Consider the following 17,282-nt stretch of genomic DNA (forward strand, 5'->3'; position numbering starts at 1 on the left):
TTTAGTTGAAGACTTTTGTTCTGAAACTTGAAAACGAAAATTTCAGGAGTCGACCGACCAGCACTTGCGAACTGCTTCTGCTTCGGGCACTGCACGGCAAGAAAGACTGCGCTAATGACATCGGCTGCATGTTTTATACCCTTGACGACCTGACGTCACAGAAGAGGAGACGGCAACTGACGTAGGACCCAAGACTTTGTTAATAAGGCCGACTGAGGGCTACTGCAAGCAGATAACCCAAATGTTAGTGACAGAACCCACACTGTAAAAGTAGCCGACTCCAAATCCAGTTCCAGACAAGTGGAGTACCTCAGGGTTCAGTCCTGGGACCGGGTTCAGTCCTGGGACCGCTCTTGTTTTGCATCTACTTCTCTGAAGTACAGGCCAACACTAAGGGACTCTGGACAACAAAGATCACAGATGACTGCAAACTGGGAGCCATTATTGAATCCCCAAATGATGTGGATACTCTACAAAAGGGCCTTACAGAAACAGATGCTTGGTGCCAGAGCCATGGGCTCAAGCTCAATGCCAAGAAATGTATAGTTATCCCCTTTGGGAAAAAACATGTATCCGTGAATTACCATATAGGTGGCAGTACACTAAACACTGAAAGTGTGATAAGAGACCTAGGGACACAGGTGGACAGTGGTCTTACCTTTGATAACCACATCGCCACAACAGTCAGGAAATCCTTCTATGTGGCACACCTCATCACTAAGGGCTTTTCATCCAGAAAAAAGGAGGTCATTGTCCCACTGTACTCATCCCTCATTAGACCCATTATAGAATACAATGCCCCATTTGGTATGTACCTCTCAAGACATCTGCAACAACTAGAAAGGCCGCAGAAATACCTCACTAAAAGAATCACAGGCCTAAAGCAGATGCTCTACGCTGACTGCCTTAAAAAACTCCAGCTATACTCTGTCGCACATCGTCTACTCAGAGGCGATCTCTGCTTAATATACAAGGCCGTGTCAAACCCAGAGCTGTTGGACATGCTACACTTAAAGAAATCCCAATCCCTCAGAGCCACATGCTCCATGGATCTAAACCTTGTCATCACAATAAACAAAACATGCTGGAGGGATAAGGTTCCTGACCCAGAGACTCCCCAGACTCTGGAATAGATTGCCCATACATGTCAAGCAGAGTGCCTCTTTGGTCCTCTTCAAAAGGAACCTTGACGATTGGATGGGAGAAAGGAAATTCACCCCGGGGAATCACGTCAGTCGCCCTGCTAGACAGGGGTCCAGGGAAGTAAATAGTGTGGGAAGAAATAGCCAGGGAATTGTTATGGCTAGGCTTGTATAGGCCCTAGGGTTGATAGCCTAGTACCAACCTATGAACCTATGTGATGAGTGCAACAGTGAAACACAAAGAACATCTGACTGGATCTGACCTTGGTGCTTTTTTCAAGAGTTTAGATCAAGTTTCTGACTACTTGCCTACCATAATTTCTGTATGGTCGCCAGATTACTTCAGATTGAGTTTGCTTGTAGCTAGAATATCACCTAGTGAATACAACACAGGCCTAACAATACAAACATAGTTTGCTTGCTTGTAGCTAGAATATCACCTAGTGAATACAACACAGGCCTAACCATACAAACCTAACCGAACATCACCAAACAGGCTGTCAAAAAGACAGAGCCCTGGAGCAGGTCCATCTGATCAAACAGGAGCCAAAAACTAACAATTTAGGAAGGGGACGGGAAAGGAACTGTTAAACGTGACAACACAGATCTAGCATTAGCTTTCATATCCAATGTTGTCTTTTCTGTCCAATTCAATACATGGGACAGATTCCTAAGCTATCTAAAACCCTGAGAGGTCTCATGGGAGGAAATGGAGCCAAAGGACGTACGAAATCTAGACTGTACATCCAACCTGTAAAGCAACACAAGGGTATGAAGAGTAGGCCAAACTGCTGTAGCACAAATCTCATCAATGGGAACTATACCAACGATAAATGCAGAAGTAGCAACAGCTCTACCTAAGTGAGCCTTTGGTTTACCACGTAAAGTTACAGCACATTTTGTTATAAACGAAGGAAATACAGTTGGAAAGCCACATGAACAAGATAATTTTTAGAAAATTCTTGTCTCAATTTAGTTTTTGAAAAGGAAAGAAAAAGTTGGTCTGACTTTCTGATATCCTTTGTACGATGTAAAGCCTAAGCTGATGATGCACATCAATCAAATGTACAGTATATTCCCTTTCGTTTGAAAAATTTGGAAAGAAAACTGGTAGATTGATCATCCAATTACGAATTGCTTCAGGGGCTACTTTTGACAGAAAATGAGGATTAGTTTTCAGATACCCTATCCTTGTGAAGCACAAGATAAGGAGGTCTGCAAGACAATGCTTGTAGCTCAAAAGTCCTTCTAGCTTAAATAACTGCTACTAGAACGGTTGTTTCCAAGTAAGGAATTTCAAGTCCATTGAGCTTGCAGGCTCAAAGGAAGCCCTAGTTAATTTGTGCAACATGATAGCAACATCCCAAGGAGGAACAGGATCTCTGACTGCAGGTCTTAGGAGAAAAGTTGCCTTCAAAAAGGCTTTGGAAATTTTCAAGGAAGCAATGGAGGTCTTTTTTGGCCCACATGTAAATTAGAAATGGCTGCTAACTACATTCTGAGTTAAGAAAATTGAGGAACTAATGCCTTTCCAAAACAAATCCACTAAGAAATCTAAAATGGATTGCAGTGGAGATGAAAGAGAGTCCAAACCGTTGAAAGAAGTTCATATGGGGTATGTTTTCCATTTACTACTGTTAACCTTCTTAGTTTTTGGTTTTGCGAGGATGACGAAATATAAATGACTGTAGAAGACGGCCTGGCATCTCTGGTCACCATTAGAATTTGAGAAACCATGTGGTCAAGTTTAGGGTTTTTATATCTCTGTGAGACAGAGCAGGCAGGTGAAGCAGAAGGTCTGGATGCAGACCCAGGACCCATGAAGGGTAGTCCAAATAAGGCCAAACAAAGGGGAAAAACACCTGCCGGGGCCAAATGGTTATCTGGGGAAAAGGTGGAAAGGCATATATAAGACTTGGGGGCCAACTGTGGATCACAGCATCCCTTGCTGATCGTCCTTGTGGGGAAATGGCAAAGTAGCTGCTGCATATGTTGCTTGCATGTAAGGGGAAAAGACAGCAGCAAAGCTGGCCCAAGTGACTGAAAATCATTGTTGCTGCTGTTTGACTGAGGGACCACTCAGGAAACAGAATAACAGACCTGCTGAGTTTGTTTGCTAGAAACTGGAAGTTGCTGGGAAGCACACTGCAAACAGAAAACGTTGGCAAGACATTGCCCACTGTCACACTCTCACAGCTTCCCAGCACAATGGGTATGAAAAGATTCCTCCTTGCTTGTTGATATACCAGATCATTAGCATGTTGTCTGTCTAGATGGATATCATATCCTCAGAGAGGGAGTCCTAAAAATCCTGAGATGATGATGTAAACATTGGCCTCTGTTAAAGACCATGTGCCTTGAACCATCTTCTCGTCATAAAGCATCCCCCCACCCTAGAAGAGAAGCATCTGTGGTCACAGTAGCCATCGAGGGAGGTAGGGTGAAAGGTTGACCGCATGTTACTATCGCTGAGGTCAACTATCAATGGATGTGGTTCCTGCCTACTGGTGTGAGACATATTGGAGAATTAAGGGGTTGATACATCAAAGACCATTGTGCTGAAAATGTCCACCATAGGATTCTCATGTAGAATTCTGCCTGAAGAACTAGTGCAATCGATGTAACCATGGAGCCCAATATTTTAAAGACAAGTCTCACTGGAGGGTTGGCATAAGAAAGGACCTCTGACACTATCTGATGTAAGGACAGAATTCTGGATTGAGGAAGCCTGGCTAATGGAGCAATTGAGTCCAGGTGACATCCTATGAACTCTGTCATTTGTACTGGTATCAGCTGACTTTTGGCAAGGTTGACTGTAATTCCAGATGCAGAGTTACATGGAGCAAGAAGTCCCTGCATTGAATTAGTAGATCCCTGGTGGATGCTGTGAGGAGCCAGTCATCCAAGTAGTGGAAAACCTAGAATCCTTGCAGCCTGAGTTATGTTGCCACAACTGTTATGCATTTTGGTTGTGGTGAGATCAAATGACAATTCTCTGAACTGAAAATGACTGGCTACCAGCCAGATATGGAGGAATCTCCTGCACAGCCTTACTATCTTAATATGATAGCACATATCCTGGAGATTTGTTGAGCGCATCCAGTCATGGTTCCTCAGAAGAGGTGGAATGGACTGAATTATTACCATATGGAATTGTCTGCTTTATGAACTGGTTGAGGAAGCTTCAATCCAGAATAGGCCTGAGGTCCCCAGTTTTCTTCGGAACCAAAAAGAACCTTGAATAGACTGCAGATCCTTGCTGGTCTGGTGGTACCTCCTGGATGACTTGTTTTCCTAACAATTTTGTAACGTCTGCTGCTGCCAATTCCATCTGACTGGGTGAAATGTTGGGAATACTCTTTCGCCTCTGTGGAGGGGAGACAAAGGGGATAACATAACCTAGGGTAATTATCCTCTACACCCAGGAATCTTGAGTGACTGCACGTCAGGCATGAGGGTGCAAGAATAATCTTCAGTGGATCAACTCCCTCTCTGCTTCATCAATTCCAGGGTCGGAATTAGAGGGGAAAGTTCACCAAGAGCGAACCCTTAAGGTTTAGCAAGGCTGACTGCCACTGTTGGACAAGAAGCTCAAACTCAGAATACAAAGGGGGGGGGGGGGCAGAACTGAGCAAGTCCGAGATACCTACCTTCCAGCTCTGGAGAGAACTAGCTCAAAAGCCTTGAAAGCTGAAGCCAAGACTGGTGCTGGTGGGGGGAGGGGGGTTTGCACCCTGACCCGAGGAAGTCAGACTGACACTCTCCAGCTCTAGTCAGACTTAGCTCAGACATACACAATGGTGCAAACTGTCTAGAGCCAAAACTCTCCGGAGCAAAACTTTAGAGTAAATTTGGATTCTCAAGCCAAGCTTCTAACACTTCAGTTCCAAGACCCATCTTGATCCAACACAGCCAGAATCGAGACAGTGAGGGGAAACCATCAGAGTCAAATATGACATTGCTGTTCAATGTAGATGCCCCATGGGAATGATTTGGAACTGTAGGCATCAGATACAAAGGTCGAACAGACAAAGGGGAGACTAAGGATGGGGTAGTAGAGACCATTCCCGAAGCCAATAGAGGGCCAAGTGACAGGAGGACTCCCATCTGCATACGAGTCTGAAGAAACCTCCACATCATTCTGCTGACCTCAGCTTCTGACAGTCCCCACAAAGCTAGGAAGGCCAGAAGGTCAAGGTGATCTGTGTGGTATGTCTTGCAGGAAAGGGGGCATGGTGATGAGGATTAGATAGCTATGGGGAGGGTGGAGACAAGGAATGGATCCAAATAACCTCTAATGATAATGGATTCATATGTTTCTGAGTCTTCGGTGATGGGCCACATGGATCTGCAGATCTCATCCTCGGCTTTTCTGGAATCTTTTCCTTCTCCCCTTCCCTATCTTTACTTCTCTCCTCCTCCTCTCTATCTGTCCTTGTTAGTCCTAGCTTTATTCTTTTTTAAGTAGGAGAGGAGGCTTCTGAATCAACAGGCGTCAAATACTCCAACTTGGGTTGGGAGGAAGCCCCTTCAGCACCAACTTATTTCAGCAGTCAGCGAGTTCCCTGGCCCAGAAACAGCACAGGTCTCGCACTTCATTCTAAGATGGGCAACATCCAAACGATAAACACAAAGTGTATGGGAGTCCTGAGGTGGGATTCTGAGCCCAAATGTAGAATGCATTTTAACTCCAGTGGCCTTGTCTGGCATACTAAAGCAACAACTTCTTCCACAATTATTAACAAGGTAAAAAACACAGCTGATACTAAAGAAGTAGATTAAAGAACAGCAGCAAAAAATCCCATAACAGAAGGATTAATTAGAAGTTATGTACTCACCATAACGTTCCATCTGAGTAGGTGTATTCATTTGTCTGCAACCTGTGGGTTATGGATCCGATATCGGATCCGAACCGGCATGGTTTACTAGCTATGGATCCAAGCTCTCAGCTCCTCCCCTCACCCATAATGCCCTGCTCTACCCTCATGACCTCAGATCGAGTTTGCCAACAGCAAGAACACCCTGAAAAGGGTAACACATAATATGCAGAAAACTGAAAGGCCAGGGGGATAGGAGGGCGGGATGGTTGCAGACAAATGAATACACCTACTCAGATGGAACGTTATGGTGAGTACATAACTTTCTAAATCTGAAGTAGGAGATTCATTTGTCTGCAACCTGTGGGACAGAGTCCCCAGCTACCTGAATCTTGGGCAGCCATCATGGAAGGATATTCCGGAGCACCGCGGAGCCAAAGGATGCTCTACCCCTAGATGCAAGATCCAACTTGTAGTGGGAAATAAAAGTATGAGATGAAGCCCACGTGGCTGCTGCACAAATATCATCTAGAGGAATCCTAGCCTTAAAGGCTGCCGAGGTAGATACTGACCGGGTTGAATGGGCGTGTACACCCTCCGGTGCGGGCCTTCCTGAAGCTTGATAAGCCAATAAGATACATTGTGAAATCCAGCGAGACAGAGAGACTTTAGAAATTGGCTTGCCCAAATTAAATTTAGCAAAGGAAATGAACAACTGGTCGGATTGCCTATGACCAACCGTTCTGTTTAGATAAAATCTAAGTTGCCTGTGAACATCTAAGGAGTGAAGCTTGTATTCACCTTTGTTTTCATATTTAGGAAAGAAAACAGGGAGGTTAATGGATTGATTAATGTTTGCTTCAGAAGCTACTTTAGGAAGAAAGGACGGGTTGGTCCTGAGGTAAACACGGTCCGGATGAAAGACCAAGTAAGGAGGTTTAGCTGATAATGCTTGGAGCTCTGAAACTCTCTTGGCCGATGTAATGGCTACTAAAAAGGCAGTCTTGAAAGACAAGAATTTGAGATCTACCGTAGCCGCTGGTTCGAAGGGGGGGGCGGTCAAGGCCTGGAGAACTAAGGAAAGGTCCCAGGGAGGAACCACTTGTTTTACAGGGGGCCTGAGAAGGAAAGTACCTTTAAGGAAAATTTTACACAACTTGGCTGACATGAGTGGACTGGAGTCATGACCTATGTGATAATGTGAAATTGCCGCAAGTTGTACTTTGACTGTGGAACTGCTGGCACCATCGTTAAAAAGAGTGGTTAAGAAATCAAGCACTAAAGGGAGAGGAACTGTGAAGGGGTTCAGGCCTTGCCGCTCCGCCCACAAAGAAAACCGTTTCCACTTGCTGCGGTAGACTTTCCTAGTGGACGGTTTATGAGCTGCCACCAGGATCGCCTTAACAGGGGACGAAATACCGGGAGTCCTGATCAAGAGTGGAACTGGAGCAGCCAAGCGGTCAGCTTCAGGTTGTCCAGGTTCAGAGGAGATAGGCAGGATGGATGAGATATCAGATCCGGAATGGGATCTAGAATCCAAGGAGGATTCACCGAGTGAGACCTTAGGAAGGGGAACCAGATCTGTCGAGGCCAAAACGGAGCAATGAGAATCATTCTGCAACCCACCCGAGAGGCTTTCTGAAGAACTTGGAGCATCAGAGGCAAGGGTGGATAAGCATACAGAAGACCGGGTGGCCAAGCATGCACCAGAGCGTCTCTTGGGGAACCTCCTGGAGGAGGTATCAGAGCGAAAAATCTGTCGCACTTGGTGTTTGAGGGAAGAGGCAAAAAGATCGCATGAAGGAGTTCCCCACCGTGCGAATATGCGTTCCGCTACTTGAAAATTGAGAGACCACTCGTAAGGGGTCAGAATGGTGCGACTGAGCTTGTCCGCCAGGATGTTGGACCGACCCGGAATGTGCATTGCTATTAGAAAACGGTTGGTGGAGATTGCCCATTCCCAAACTCTCATGGCTTCTCGACAAAGAGGGTAAGACCTCGTTCCCCCTTGCTTGTTGATATACCAGACAACCGACATGTTGTCCGATTGAATCGCAATTGTTCCAAAGGGAAGAAAGTCCTGAAGTGCTAGCAACGCTAAGAGCACTGCTCTCATCTCTAGAACGTTGATATGCAGTAAGGTCTCTGAATCGTTCCACGTGCCTTGGACGGTCCGGCCCGCAAAATGCCCCCCCCCCACCCGAGGCAGGAGGCGTCCGTGGTCACCGTGGCGAGAGGGGGAGAAGCACAAAAAGGGCGGCCTCCGTGGAGATCTGGGGAGTGAAGCCACCACAGGAGGGACCGCTTGCAAGCCTTGCTGATCGCAATGGGATGATGCATAGGAAGAGCAAGGTATGACCACTGTACTAAGAGAGTCCACTGGAGGATGCACATATTGAGCCTGGCGAGAGGAAGAAGTGCTATAGCAGACGCCATGGACCCTAGAGCCCTCAGGACCAACTCCGCCGGAACAGAACTTGAGTGGAGAATGGCCCGCACCTGGAGCTGCAGATTTTGAACTCTGTCCGCAGTGAGGAAGGCTTTTAAACTCCTTGTGTCTAACCTGGCCCCTATAAAATCTAAGAGCTGTGTGGGCGCTAGGTTGGATTTCTTTGTATTTATAGTAATGCCCAGATTGGGAGCAAGATGGAGAAAGGAGTCTTGCGCCAATAGTAGTAGATGCCTTGTTGGGGCGGTAAGGAGCCAGTCGTCCAGGTAGGGGAAGACCTGCACCCCCTGAAGCCTCAGGTGGGCCGCTACCACTGCTAATACTTTGGTGAACACCCTGGGGGCTGTGGTGAGACCAAAGGGAAGGACCCGGAACTGGTAGTGACTGGCTCCCAGCCGGAAGAGGAGAAACCTCCTGGAGTGCCTGTCCATTAGGATGTGGTAGTACGCATCTTTGAGGTCTATGGAACACATCCAGTAATTTTCTCCCAGAAGGGGGAGAATAGATTGCAGAGTGACCATTCGGAATTTTTCCTTGGGAACTGCCAGGTTCAAGAGAGAAAGGTCTAAAATTGGTCTTAGATCCCCCGTCTTTTTTGGCACTAAAAAGAACCTGGAGTAGAACCCTGATCCGATCTGGTCTGGGGGGACGGGCTGGATGGCTCTTTTCTTTAGCAGATGGCCAATTTCTGCCAAAGCGGCCTCCCGTTGACCGGGTGGAACGTCTGGGAGGGACTTCAATTTTGGTAAGTGACGAAAGGGAATGCGGTATCCTCTGGATATGATCTGGAGAACCCAGCAGTCTGATGTTATGGACTCCCATGCCGCTAGGTGCCCGAAACATCCCCGACTGCCTCCAGAGTGGAGCAGCCGGGCAACCCCTCAGGGTTGCTGCGGGTCGTTCAGAGAAGGGTTCTCTGGACCCGAAGTTCCTGGGAGCCCCTCTGCCTCTAGGGCGGCGTCCTCCCTGTCCTCCTCTGCCACGGAAGGACTGGTTGTCCGGAGCAGGCTGGGATTGCTGCGACTTCCGGAACCACATCTTCTTCTGACCCTTTTGGTTCCTAGAATAGGGCCTCTGGGGTGCAGAGAAGCGGATTCCGACGGCAGACAGCGTCTTCCCGTCCTTCTCGCTCTGGGTCAAAGTGTCGCGAACGGTTTTGCCAAAGAGGGCAGAACCATCAAAGAGGGCGTTCGCAAATGACGCTTTGAAGTGCTCTGAGAAATCGCAATGACGGAGCCAGGCCTGACGTCTAGTGACTAGACCTGCTCCTGCGGCTCTAGCGGCGCCTTCCGTAGCATGGGAGAGTAGCCGCATAGAGGTATTGGTAACTGATCTAAGAGTGGCCATGCGGGTGGAGTGCAGCACTTTGTCCTCCTCCGACATGGACTCTGGGGGAGATGCAGCGTATTCTTTAATGAGATCGCGCTGCATCCTAATAACGTGTGCCAGGTAGTTCAGCGCCCTTACCAAGAAGGTCGCTGAACTAAACATCCGCTTCCCCAAGCGGTCCATCATCCGAGACTCCTTGCTCGGGGGATGGACTGAGGGACTCTCCTGAGCAAGTTCCCTCTTGGTGGTCACCGCCGTCAACATGGCATCTACCGGAGGCCCCTTACTCCAATGGGCACGGTCAGACGGTGGACTGAGGATCCTGTCGGGCCTCTTAGGGATTGGCTCCACGGTGTCCGGTTCCATCCACGCCCTGGTGGTAATGAGGTCCACCAGGGGGTCGGCAGGAGGGGACACCCAAGAGGTAGACGGGCCCGCTTCAAATGCCTCCAAGAACACGGACTCGTCCGAGGAAGACTTGGGGGCAGACCACCCCCCCCTTATGCGGAGCATTTCCATGATGTCTCCAAATGAGACATCCTCGGGGGGTGACCGTGGGGAGCCTTCCCCTTCCTCCAAATCCGTGTCTTCCATGAGAGACTCGGGGGAGTCAATGTGCTTCCTTTTGCACATATGCTTGCGAGGAACATCCTCTGGGGGGCTGTCAGAGGACTCCTCGCAAGCAGCAACCTGTTCCAGGGGAGCAGCTTGGGGCACAGAAGCGGGCTGTCCCAAGGGCCGGATGGTGGAAGCCTGACCCAGTGCAGAGGGAGCGTGGGATGGAGCCGAAACAAGTGCCGGGGGTCCGGAGACCCTCAACAGGGCCCTCTCCACTACATCAAAGGCCGAAGGGGAGCCGACCTCGACCAAAGGATCCGACAATCGGCTCCCCCTCGGATCCGAAGAGTGGATCGGAGCCGGCGCCGAAGCACTCGGATCCGAAGGGACAGTGCGCTCCGACACAGACGGCGCCGAAGGAGCACTGATCCCCCCGGATCCGAGGCTCGGATCCAGGCTCCGAGACGTTGGATCCGATGCACTCGAGGGCAGGGTCGGATCCGAAGTACAAAGTACTATCGGCGCCGACCCACCCCCGGCTCCGAAGCTGCTCGGCTCCAACTGCTCGAACCCGGGTAGCGGGTCGGAGAAGGAGCAATTGGCTTGAAAAAGGGGGTCGAGCTCCCCCCCGGGGGGGGGGGGGGGCAGGCAAGAGCACTCCCATCTGCATCTGGCCCTGGATGAACCTTCTCATCATCCGGTCCAGATCAGCATCCGATAGGCTGTACGTTGATCTCGACGAGGCTACCGAGGTAGGCCTTGAGTGCCTCCTCGATAGCCTCGACGGAGATCGGGTCTCCTCCTCCTCAGGTCCCGGTAAAAAACACACTGGAGACCGGAGCCAAGGAGGAGGAGATCCAGCAGGCAAGGGAGCCGGGGGAGAAGCCCGCTTGGCTGGCGGGGCCGAAACAGAGGTCTCTTGCCCGCCGCTTATGGTGCTTCTCCCTCCGGTCCTTTTTCCTAGCATCCCTCTCCTCCGAACCAGAAGCGGGAGGTTGAGTCCCAGGAGGAGGAGGGGGAGCCGGAGAGGGAATAACCGTGGGGACGGTTACCCCCGAAGGAGCGGAGGTCGGAGCCGAGTCCGGCGGCAGAAGGCCCGCCAAAACAAGCTTGGACCTCCGCTCCTTCAATGCCCTGGGGTTGAACCCTGCACAAATGGAACATCCAGATGTGAGGTGTTCAACCCCCAGGCATCTAACACACCGAGTGTGGCCATCAGCTGGGGAAAGCTTATGGCCACACTCGGAGCATTTAGAGAAAATAGCCTTGGGCTGCTCAGACATCCCAAGCTAACAAATAAAAGTTACTAGAACTAAAGTAAAGTAACTAAAAGAAAAATCACTCACAGGCCCAACACACACACTACGCTACCAGCGAGGGGAGGGATATAAATTTAAGATTAAACTCTAAAAAAAGTAATAATAATAAGAGGGAAACCTACACTTTCACACAAATTAACCAAAAAAATTTTTAAAATTGACAATTTAAACACTGAATAAATCACTTAGCTGGAGAGCTGGAAAAAATAATCTGGTCACCATGCGCGGCAAACGAGATCTGAGGTCATGAGGGTAGAGCAGGGCATTATGGGTGAGGGGAGGAGCTGAGAGCTTGGATCCATAGTTGGTAAACCATGCCGGTTCGGATCCGATATCGGATCCATAACCCACAGGTTGCAGACAAATGAATCTCCTACTTCAGATCTACTATTTTTATAACACAGAGATAGCTATATTCAATTAGCAACTAAGCAAAATATAAACTTAAAATTAGAACTGACTAGCTTGCTAAATTTTCCTTCCACTTCAACTATGCATATCTCAGTCCTCTCTACCCTACTGCTGCTTTCACTATTCCTCCTACTTACTATTACATCACCTTCTACACCTTTATCTTCTTTTCATAAAGATCCTACCTACCCATATACTAATGATTTCTCCTCCTCACAGCAACCTATAACTATTTCTGCTTCTATCTTTGCCATCAGCATCCACCTCCCCAAAATTAATTTTTTTCTCTCACTCACTCACATCTAAAAACAAGACAAAGTACATTAGATACTGCCCTTTAACATTAAAACCCCAATACTACCCTACCAGATTACTTATTATCAGGTGACATACACCGAAATCATGGACCCATCTCTAACACTGGCTCCGTTTTAAATACCTCTCCCAACTCAGGCCACTCTTCCACAACAAACAAACAAATCTCTTTTTTACTCTATCAATACCTGAAGCATCCTTAACAAAGTTAGCCAATTTCATGCATGGATATCTAATCACATCCCAGATGTTATTTCAGTAATAGAAACCTGGCTTAAACCCCATAACCTTGACAAAGATATTCTCACCCCAGGTTATAATACAATCCGCCTGGACCATACAAAAAAAAGGGTGGTGGAATTGCTGATGTCTACTCCAACTATCTCACTATCTCCCATCCTATGCAATCTATCCCATCCTTTTCTTCTGCTGAAATACTTGCAGTCAACTTTATACTCAATAACTATACTACCATTACCATAGTAGCCATTTACATTCCACCAGGTGATAATAATTCCCTGGTGGAAAGCATTCGCTCCTACTTCTCTCAAAACATCCCTAACTAAACCATCCTCCTTGGGGACATAAATATTAAATGGCTATCCCTCAATACCCCTATCTCCCCACATCATATAAATCTATATGGATTTACTCAGCTAATCTCTCAACCAACCCATACAAATAACTCTCCCTCTCCCAGTACCATCATAGATTGGATAATTGTTTCTAATCCTAAATATCAAAAACCTGAAACACTTCCTGATTCCCTGAGTGACCACCCACCCATAAAAGTTCTCTGGTATACTAACCATCTCTCTAAACCACATAGATACATCACCTGCTGCAATCTCTCCAACTTCAACCTAGAAACATTTAAAACCCTCATCTCTAGAGTTAACTGGAATTTCCTCACCCAGTTCCCACTTGATGAAGCTATCCAAGCTTTCAACTCAACTTCCCTTGATATCTTAAACTCAGTAGTCTCACTCCGAAATATAAGGACAAAAGCAAATATATTCCACTGGCTATCAAAAACTACTCGCACCCTCAGGAAAGTCAGAGATAGGGCCTGGAAAACTTGATTACAATGTAAAGACCCTGTTGACCTACAAAGATATAAAGAACAAAGAAATCAGGCAAAACAACTCATCAATAAAGACAAAAAAGAATTATGTCACAACCCCCCTACTACTCTAAATTCTGGAATGCAGTAAACCAAATACTACATCCTGGCAATCCTACCTCACTCAACCCATGTCCTGATAAATCACCAGATGAACACCTTCAACACCTACTTTATAGGATCAATATCCAAACTTTTTAACCCCAATGCTCCCAACTGCCCTGAGAGTTCCTCAACTGCTAACTCTCCTAACACTTTCTCCCTCAAACCTGTTCCCACTACCTACATAATAAACTCTGCTCTCTAGGCTAAAACCATGCTCTGTATCCGCTGACAACATCCCATCATACTTTCTCCAAATAGCAGCTCACTCTCTTGTTCTGCCTGTATCGATCATTATCAATCGCTCTATCTCTGAATCTAAAGTCCCATCTGTAAACAATTCTACACCCTACCTATTCATAAAGAAAGTAACTCCTCAGAAATCATCTCAAATTTTAGATCTATTGCTATCCTCTCCTCTCTCTCCAAAGTCTTAGAGAAATGCATACATACACAAGTTAAGCAACATCTCTTACAGGAAAAACTTCTCAATCCTACACAGCATGGGTTTCTGACCTAAACATAGCATCTCTACTGCTCTTCTGTCCTCCCTCACCACTATTTCTTTAGACAGAGATGATCACAAACGTATCTCCTGTCTATTCCTTGATCTCTCAAAGGCTTTTGACACTGCTTCTCACTCTCTGCTACTGAACAAACTCTCTAATCTCAATTTCTCCCCAGACAAGGCTGCATGGTTCTCCAGCTATCTCACAGACAGGCTGCAATCAGTGAGATGGCACTCTGCACTATCTACTCCCCTTCCAATAAAAATGGGGGTCCCTCAAGGATCCATTCTCAGACTACTACTTTTTAATATCTTTACCAACTTACTCCATTTCTCCTGTCCACATTCTTTCATAGCCCAATACGCTGATGACTCTACAGTCATAACCATAGGTAATTCTCCCTCTGAATTCTTATCTGCTACCCAGTCTTCCTCTAATTCAGTGGAGACATGGCTTTCCAACAATCAACTCATCCTCAACCCCCAAAAAAACAAAACTACTACTCTTTCTCCCCAAAACAATTAACCATATCAAATCTTCCTTTTCCGTAATGTCACTTAATACCCCTATTGATGTTGAATCCAGCACAAAACCCCTCGGTGTTACCACTGATGACCAGCTAAAATTCGACTTTCACATAATATCAGGAAAATCCATCAGAAACTAGGACTCTTATACATAAACAAAATATTTCTTACCCATGAAGCTAGATTCACACTCACACATGCTTACCTTCTACCCTGCTTAAGATATTGCTCCCAAATTCTCACTAATCTAAACTCCTCTCTACTTACCAAGCTTGAGTCGACATACCACAAAATGGCTAGATTTGCAGCTCAACAAACCTATAAATATCACCACTGTCTCTCACTAAAACACTTAAACTGGCTGGAACTACCTCACCTACTCCTCCTCTCACAGCTTCAAACCATCTATATTTGCCAGCCTATTGTCCACCTCTATGTTCTTTTACTCCCCTACAAGAAATCTCTGCAGCTCATCCCAAGATCTACTGTATATTTACAAACCCAAGTCTAAATCAGGGTGCAACATATATAGCTACCACCCCTCTATAGCATGGAACAAACTCCCTCTTGAAATCAGAACTCTTACAAATCCCAAACAATTTAAATTGACCACAAAAGAGTATTTTACAGGACAACAGACCTGCCATTGTCCTTACCCTCCCTGAATATGCTCATCTAACAAACATACTTCTCTTTCTCCCCCACTGTCTCCTCTTACAACCTACCTCTACCCATAGCCGGTTTTAGGCACCAGCGAACCCTGCGGTCGCTGGGGGCCCCCTGTTCCCTGGGGGCCCCCAAACACAGCAAGTTATCTTATCCTGATATTTTGTCACATCTGTAAAACCAACAAAAGCTAGTGCAGCAGTCTTGCATACTTAATAAACTATGAGGGTAATAACTCAATTATATCTCCCTTAAAATTCAAAGATATTTCTGGTTGTAGTAATGGTGTTTTGTCAAGTAACAGGCATCAGAATGCCATTAAATATTTTACTACTGACATAGTGCTCCTGGCTTAGTTAAACCCTGTTTTTGGACATTTTCTCCACTAAAACTAACTACATACCCAGCTTTTAGTCCCTGCAAAACCATGGCTGCAGGGGGCCCCCTTAATCATCTTTGTCTGTGTGGGGGCCCCACAAAAGCTGCTGCTGATTGGGGAAAAATGAGGAATGAAAAATGCATTAATTTCTTAATTATGCTCTTTAACATGAACAGGGCTGTGATATGACCCTGTTAGGATGAAGCTGATAATGAACATGAACAATATAAGCACTAGAGGGATCAGCAGCTCAGAGTGACTTACCTCGGTGCAAACTTTGGATTTTAAGAAGAGATGATGCTTCCGATCATCAAGGATAGTTTCTCTTTCAGGTAGTTTTATAACTAATAGCAGAACACCAGATACTATCACTCAATTTCTTTGCTTAAGAATTCAGTACAATCCCAAAAATAATAGAATAAATGCTCAGAATCATAAATATGTTTAAATATTTCTCTAATTCACTTAAAAAGTTACTAGAATAACAAATTTTGCATCAACATCTATTTTTGCACAATAAGTATAAAACTGAGATGTCTGGATTAATTGACTGTTTGTAATCCTGAATGATTTACCAGCAAATCAAACTTTTTACGAAGGATAAGGCAAAAGTATGAACAAAATCAGGGAAGGTCTGTGAAAGTAGGGACAGTGACAATTATGCATTACTCCTCAATGAGATAAATCTTACCGCTTCTGCTGTTTGACGACTGCTAAACAGCAGTGACTAATCTGGTGCGGCAGTACCAATGTTGCACAAGGCATTGCTGTTTGCTGAAATTAAGTACATAACTAGTACTGCTGTGGCTTATGCATGCGTGTGTGTGTGTGTGTGTGTGTGTGTGTGTGTGTGTGTGTCTGTGTAAAAAACATCACTGATTTTTATCTGTGCATGCACCCAATAATGCCAGGACACAGATGTTATTCTTCTGTGTATCAGTAAAAAATGTACCTAACAAGTAATTATATTTTGAAAGTAAGACATAACATATATCACGGAACATTCAGACACTTAGATATTCTTGGAGTTTGGTTGCCCTCATTCACCAGACTGTCTAAATGGATAATGGGAACTTCCTTTATCATCCTTGACTCTGTGGGGGCCCCCACCAAAGCTGTTGCTTGTTGGAAAAAAATGTATCAATTTTCTGAATACGCTGTTTAACCTGAATGGTGCTGAGATATGACCCTTTTAGGATAAAACTAATAACAGCCTCTGTTTACAACCACACCCATTCTAAAACCAGCCCTGCTCAAATGTGTGTGTGTACATAAAGCTGCTACAGGTTATGTGGGGCTAGAGATTGTGTGGATATTACATCTTTAATTTTCATCACAGTCAAACCTTAGAGGTGCGCACATAAAGTCATTATAGCTTGTGTTTGAGCTGAGGGCAGTTGTTTCTCACAGATCTCAGAGGTGTACAAAGAAGGTTACTATAGCTTGTGTAAGAGAGGTGTACTGTCTAGGAGCAACAAATTTGAATATTACTGAAATCATTCTCACAATCACGTACAAGGCACATATACATGTGGCTACCTTTGACCGCTGGGGTGAAGAACATGCTATGTATATGTATATCATCAGTCACTTGAAATATATGACAAAGGCAATTTAAATCTCTACTTTCATCCCA

The 17,282-nt window shown here is 46.0% G+C and overlaps 1 protein-coding gene across 1 annotated transcript in view; it reads right to left on the bottom strand.

The window, feature by feature from the left end:
- LOC122792761 overlaps positions 1-17,282 on the bottom strand; it is a 1,018,830-nt gene that overhangs the window by 46,763 nt on the left and 954,785 nt on the right. The gene's annotated exons all lie outside the window — the stretch shown is intronic.

This window comes from Protopterus annectens, chromosome 2.part0 (genome assembly GCF_019279795.1).
Source record: "Protopterus annectens isolate FY-2018-M chromosome 2.part0, PAN1.0, whole genome shotgun sequence".
NCBI lineage: Eukaryota > Metazoa > Chordata > Ceratodontiformes > Protopteridae > Protopterus > Protopterus annectens.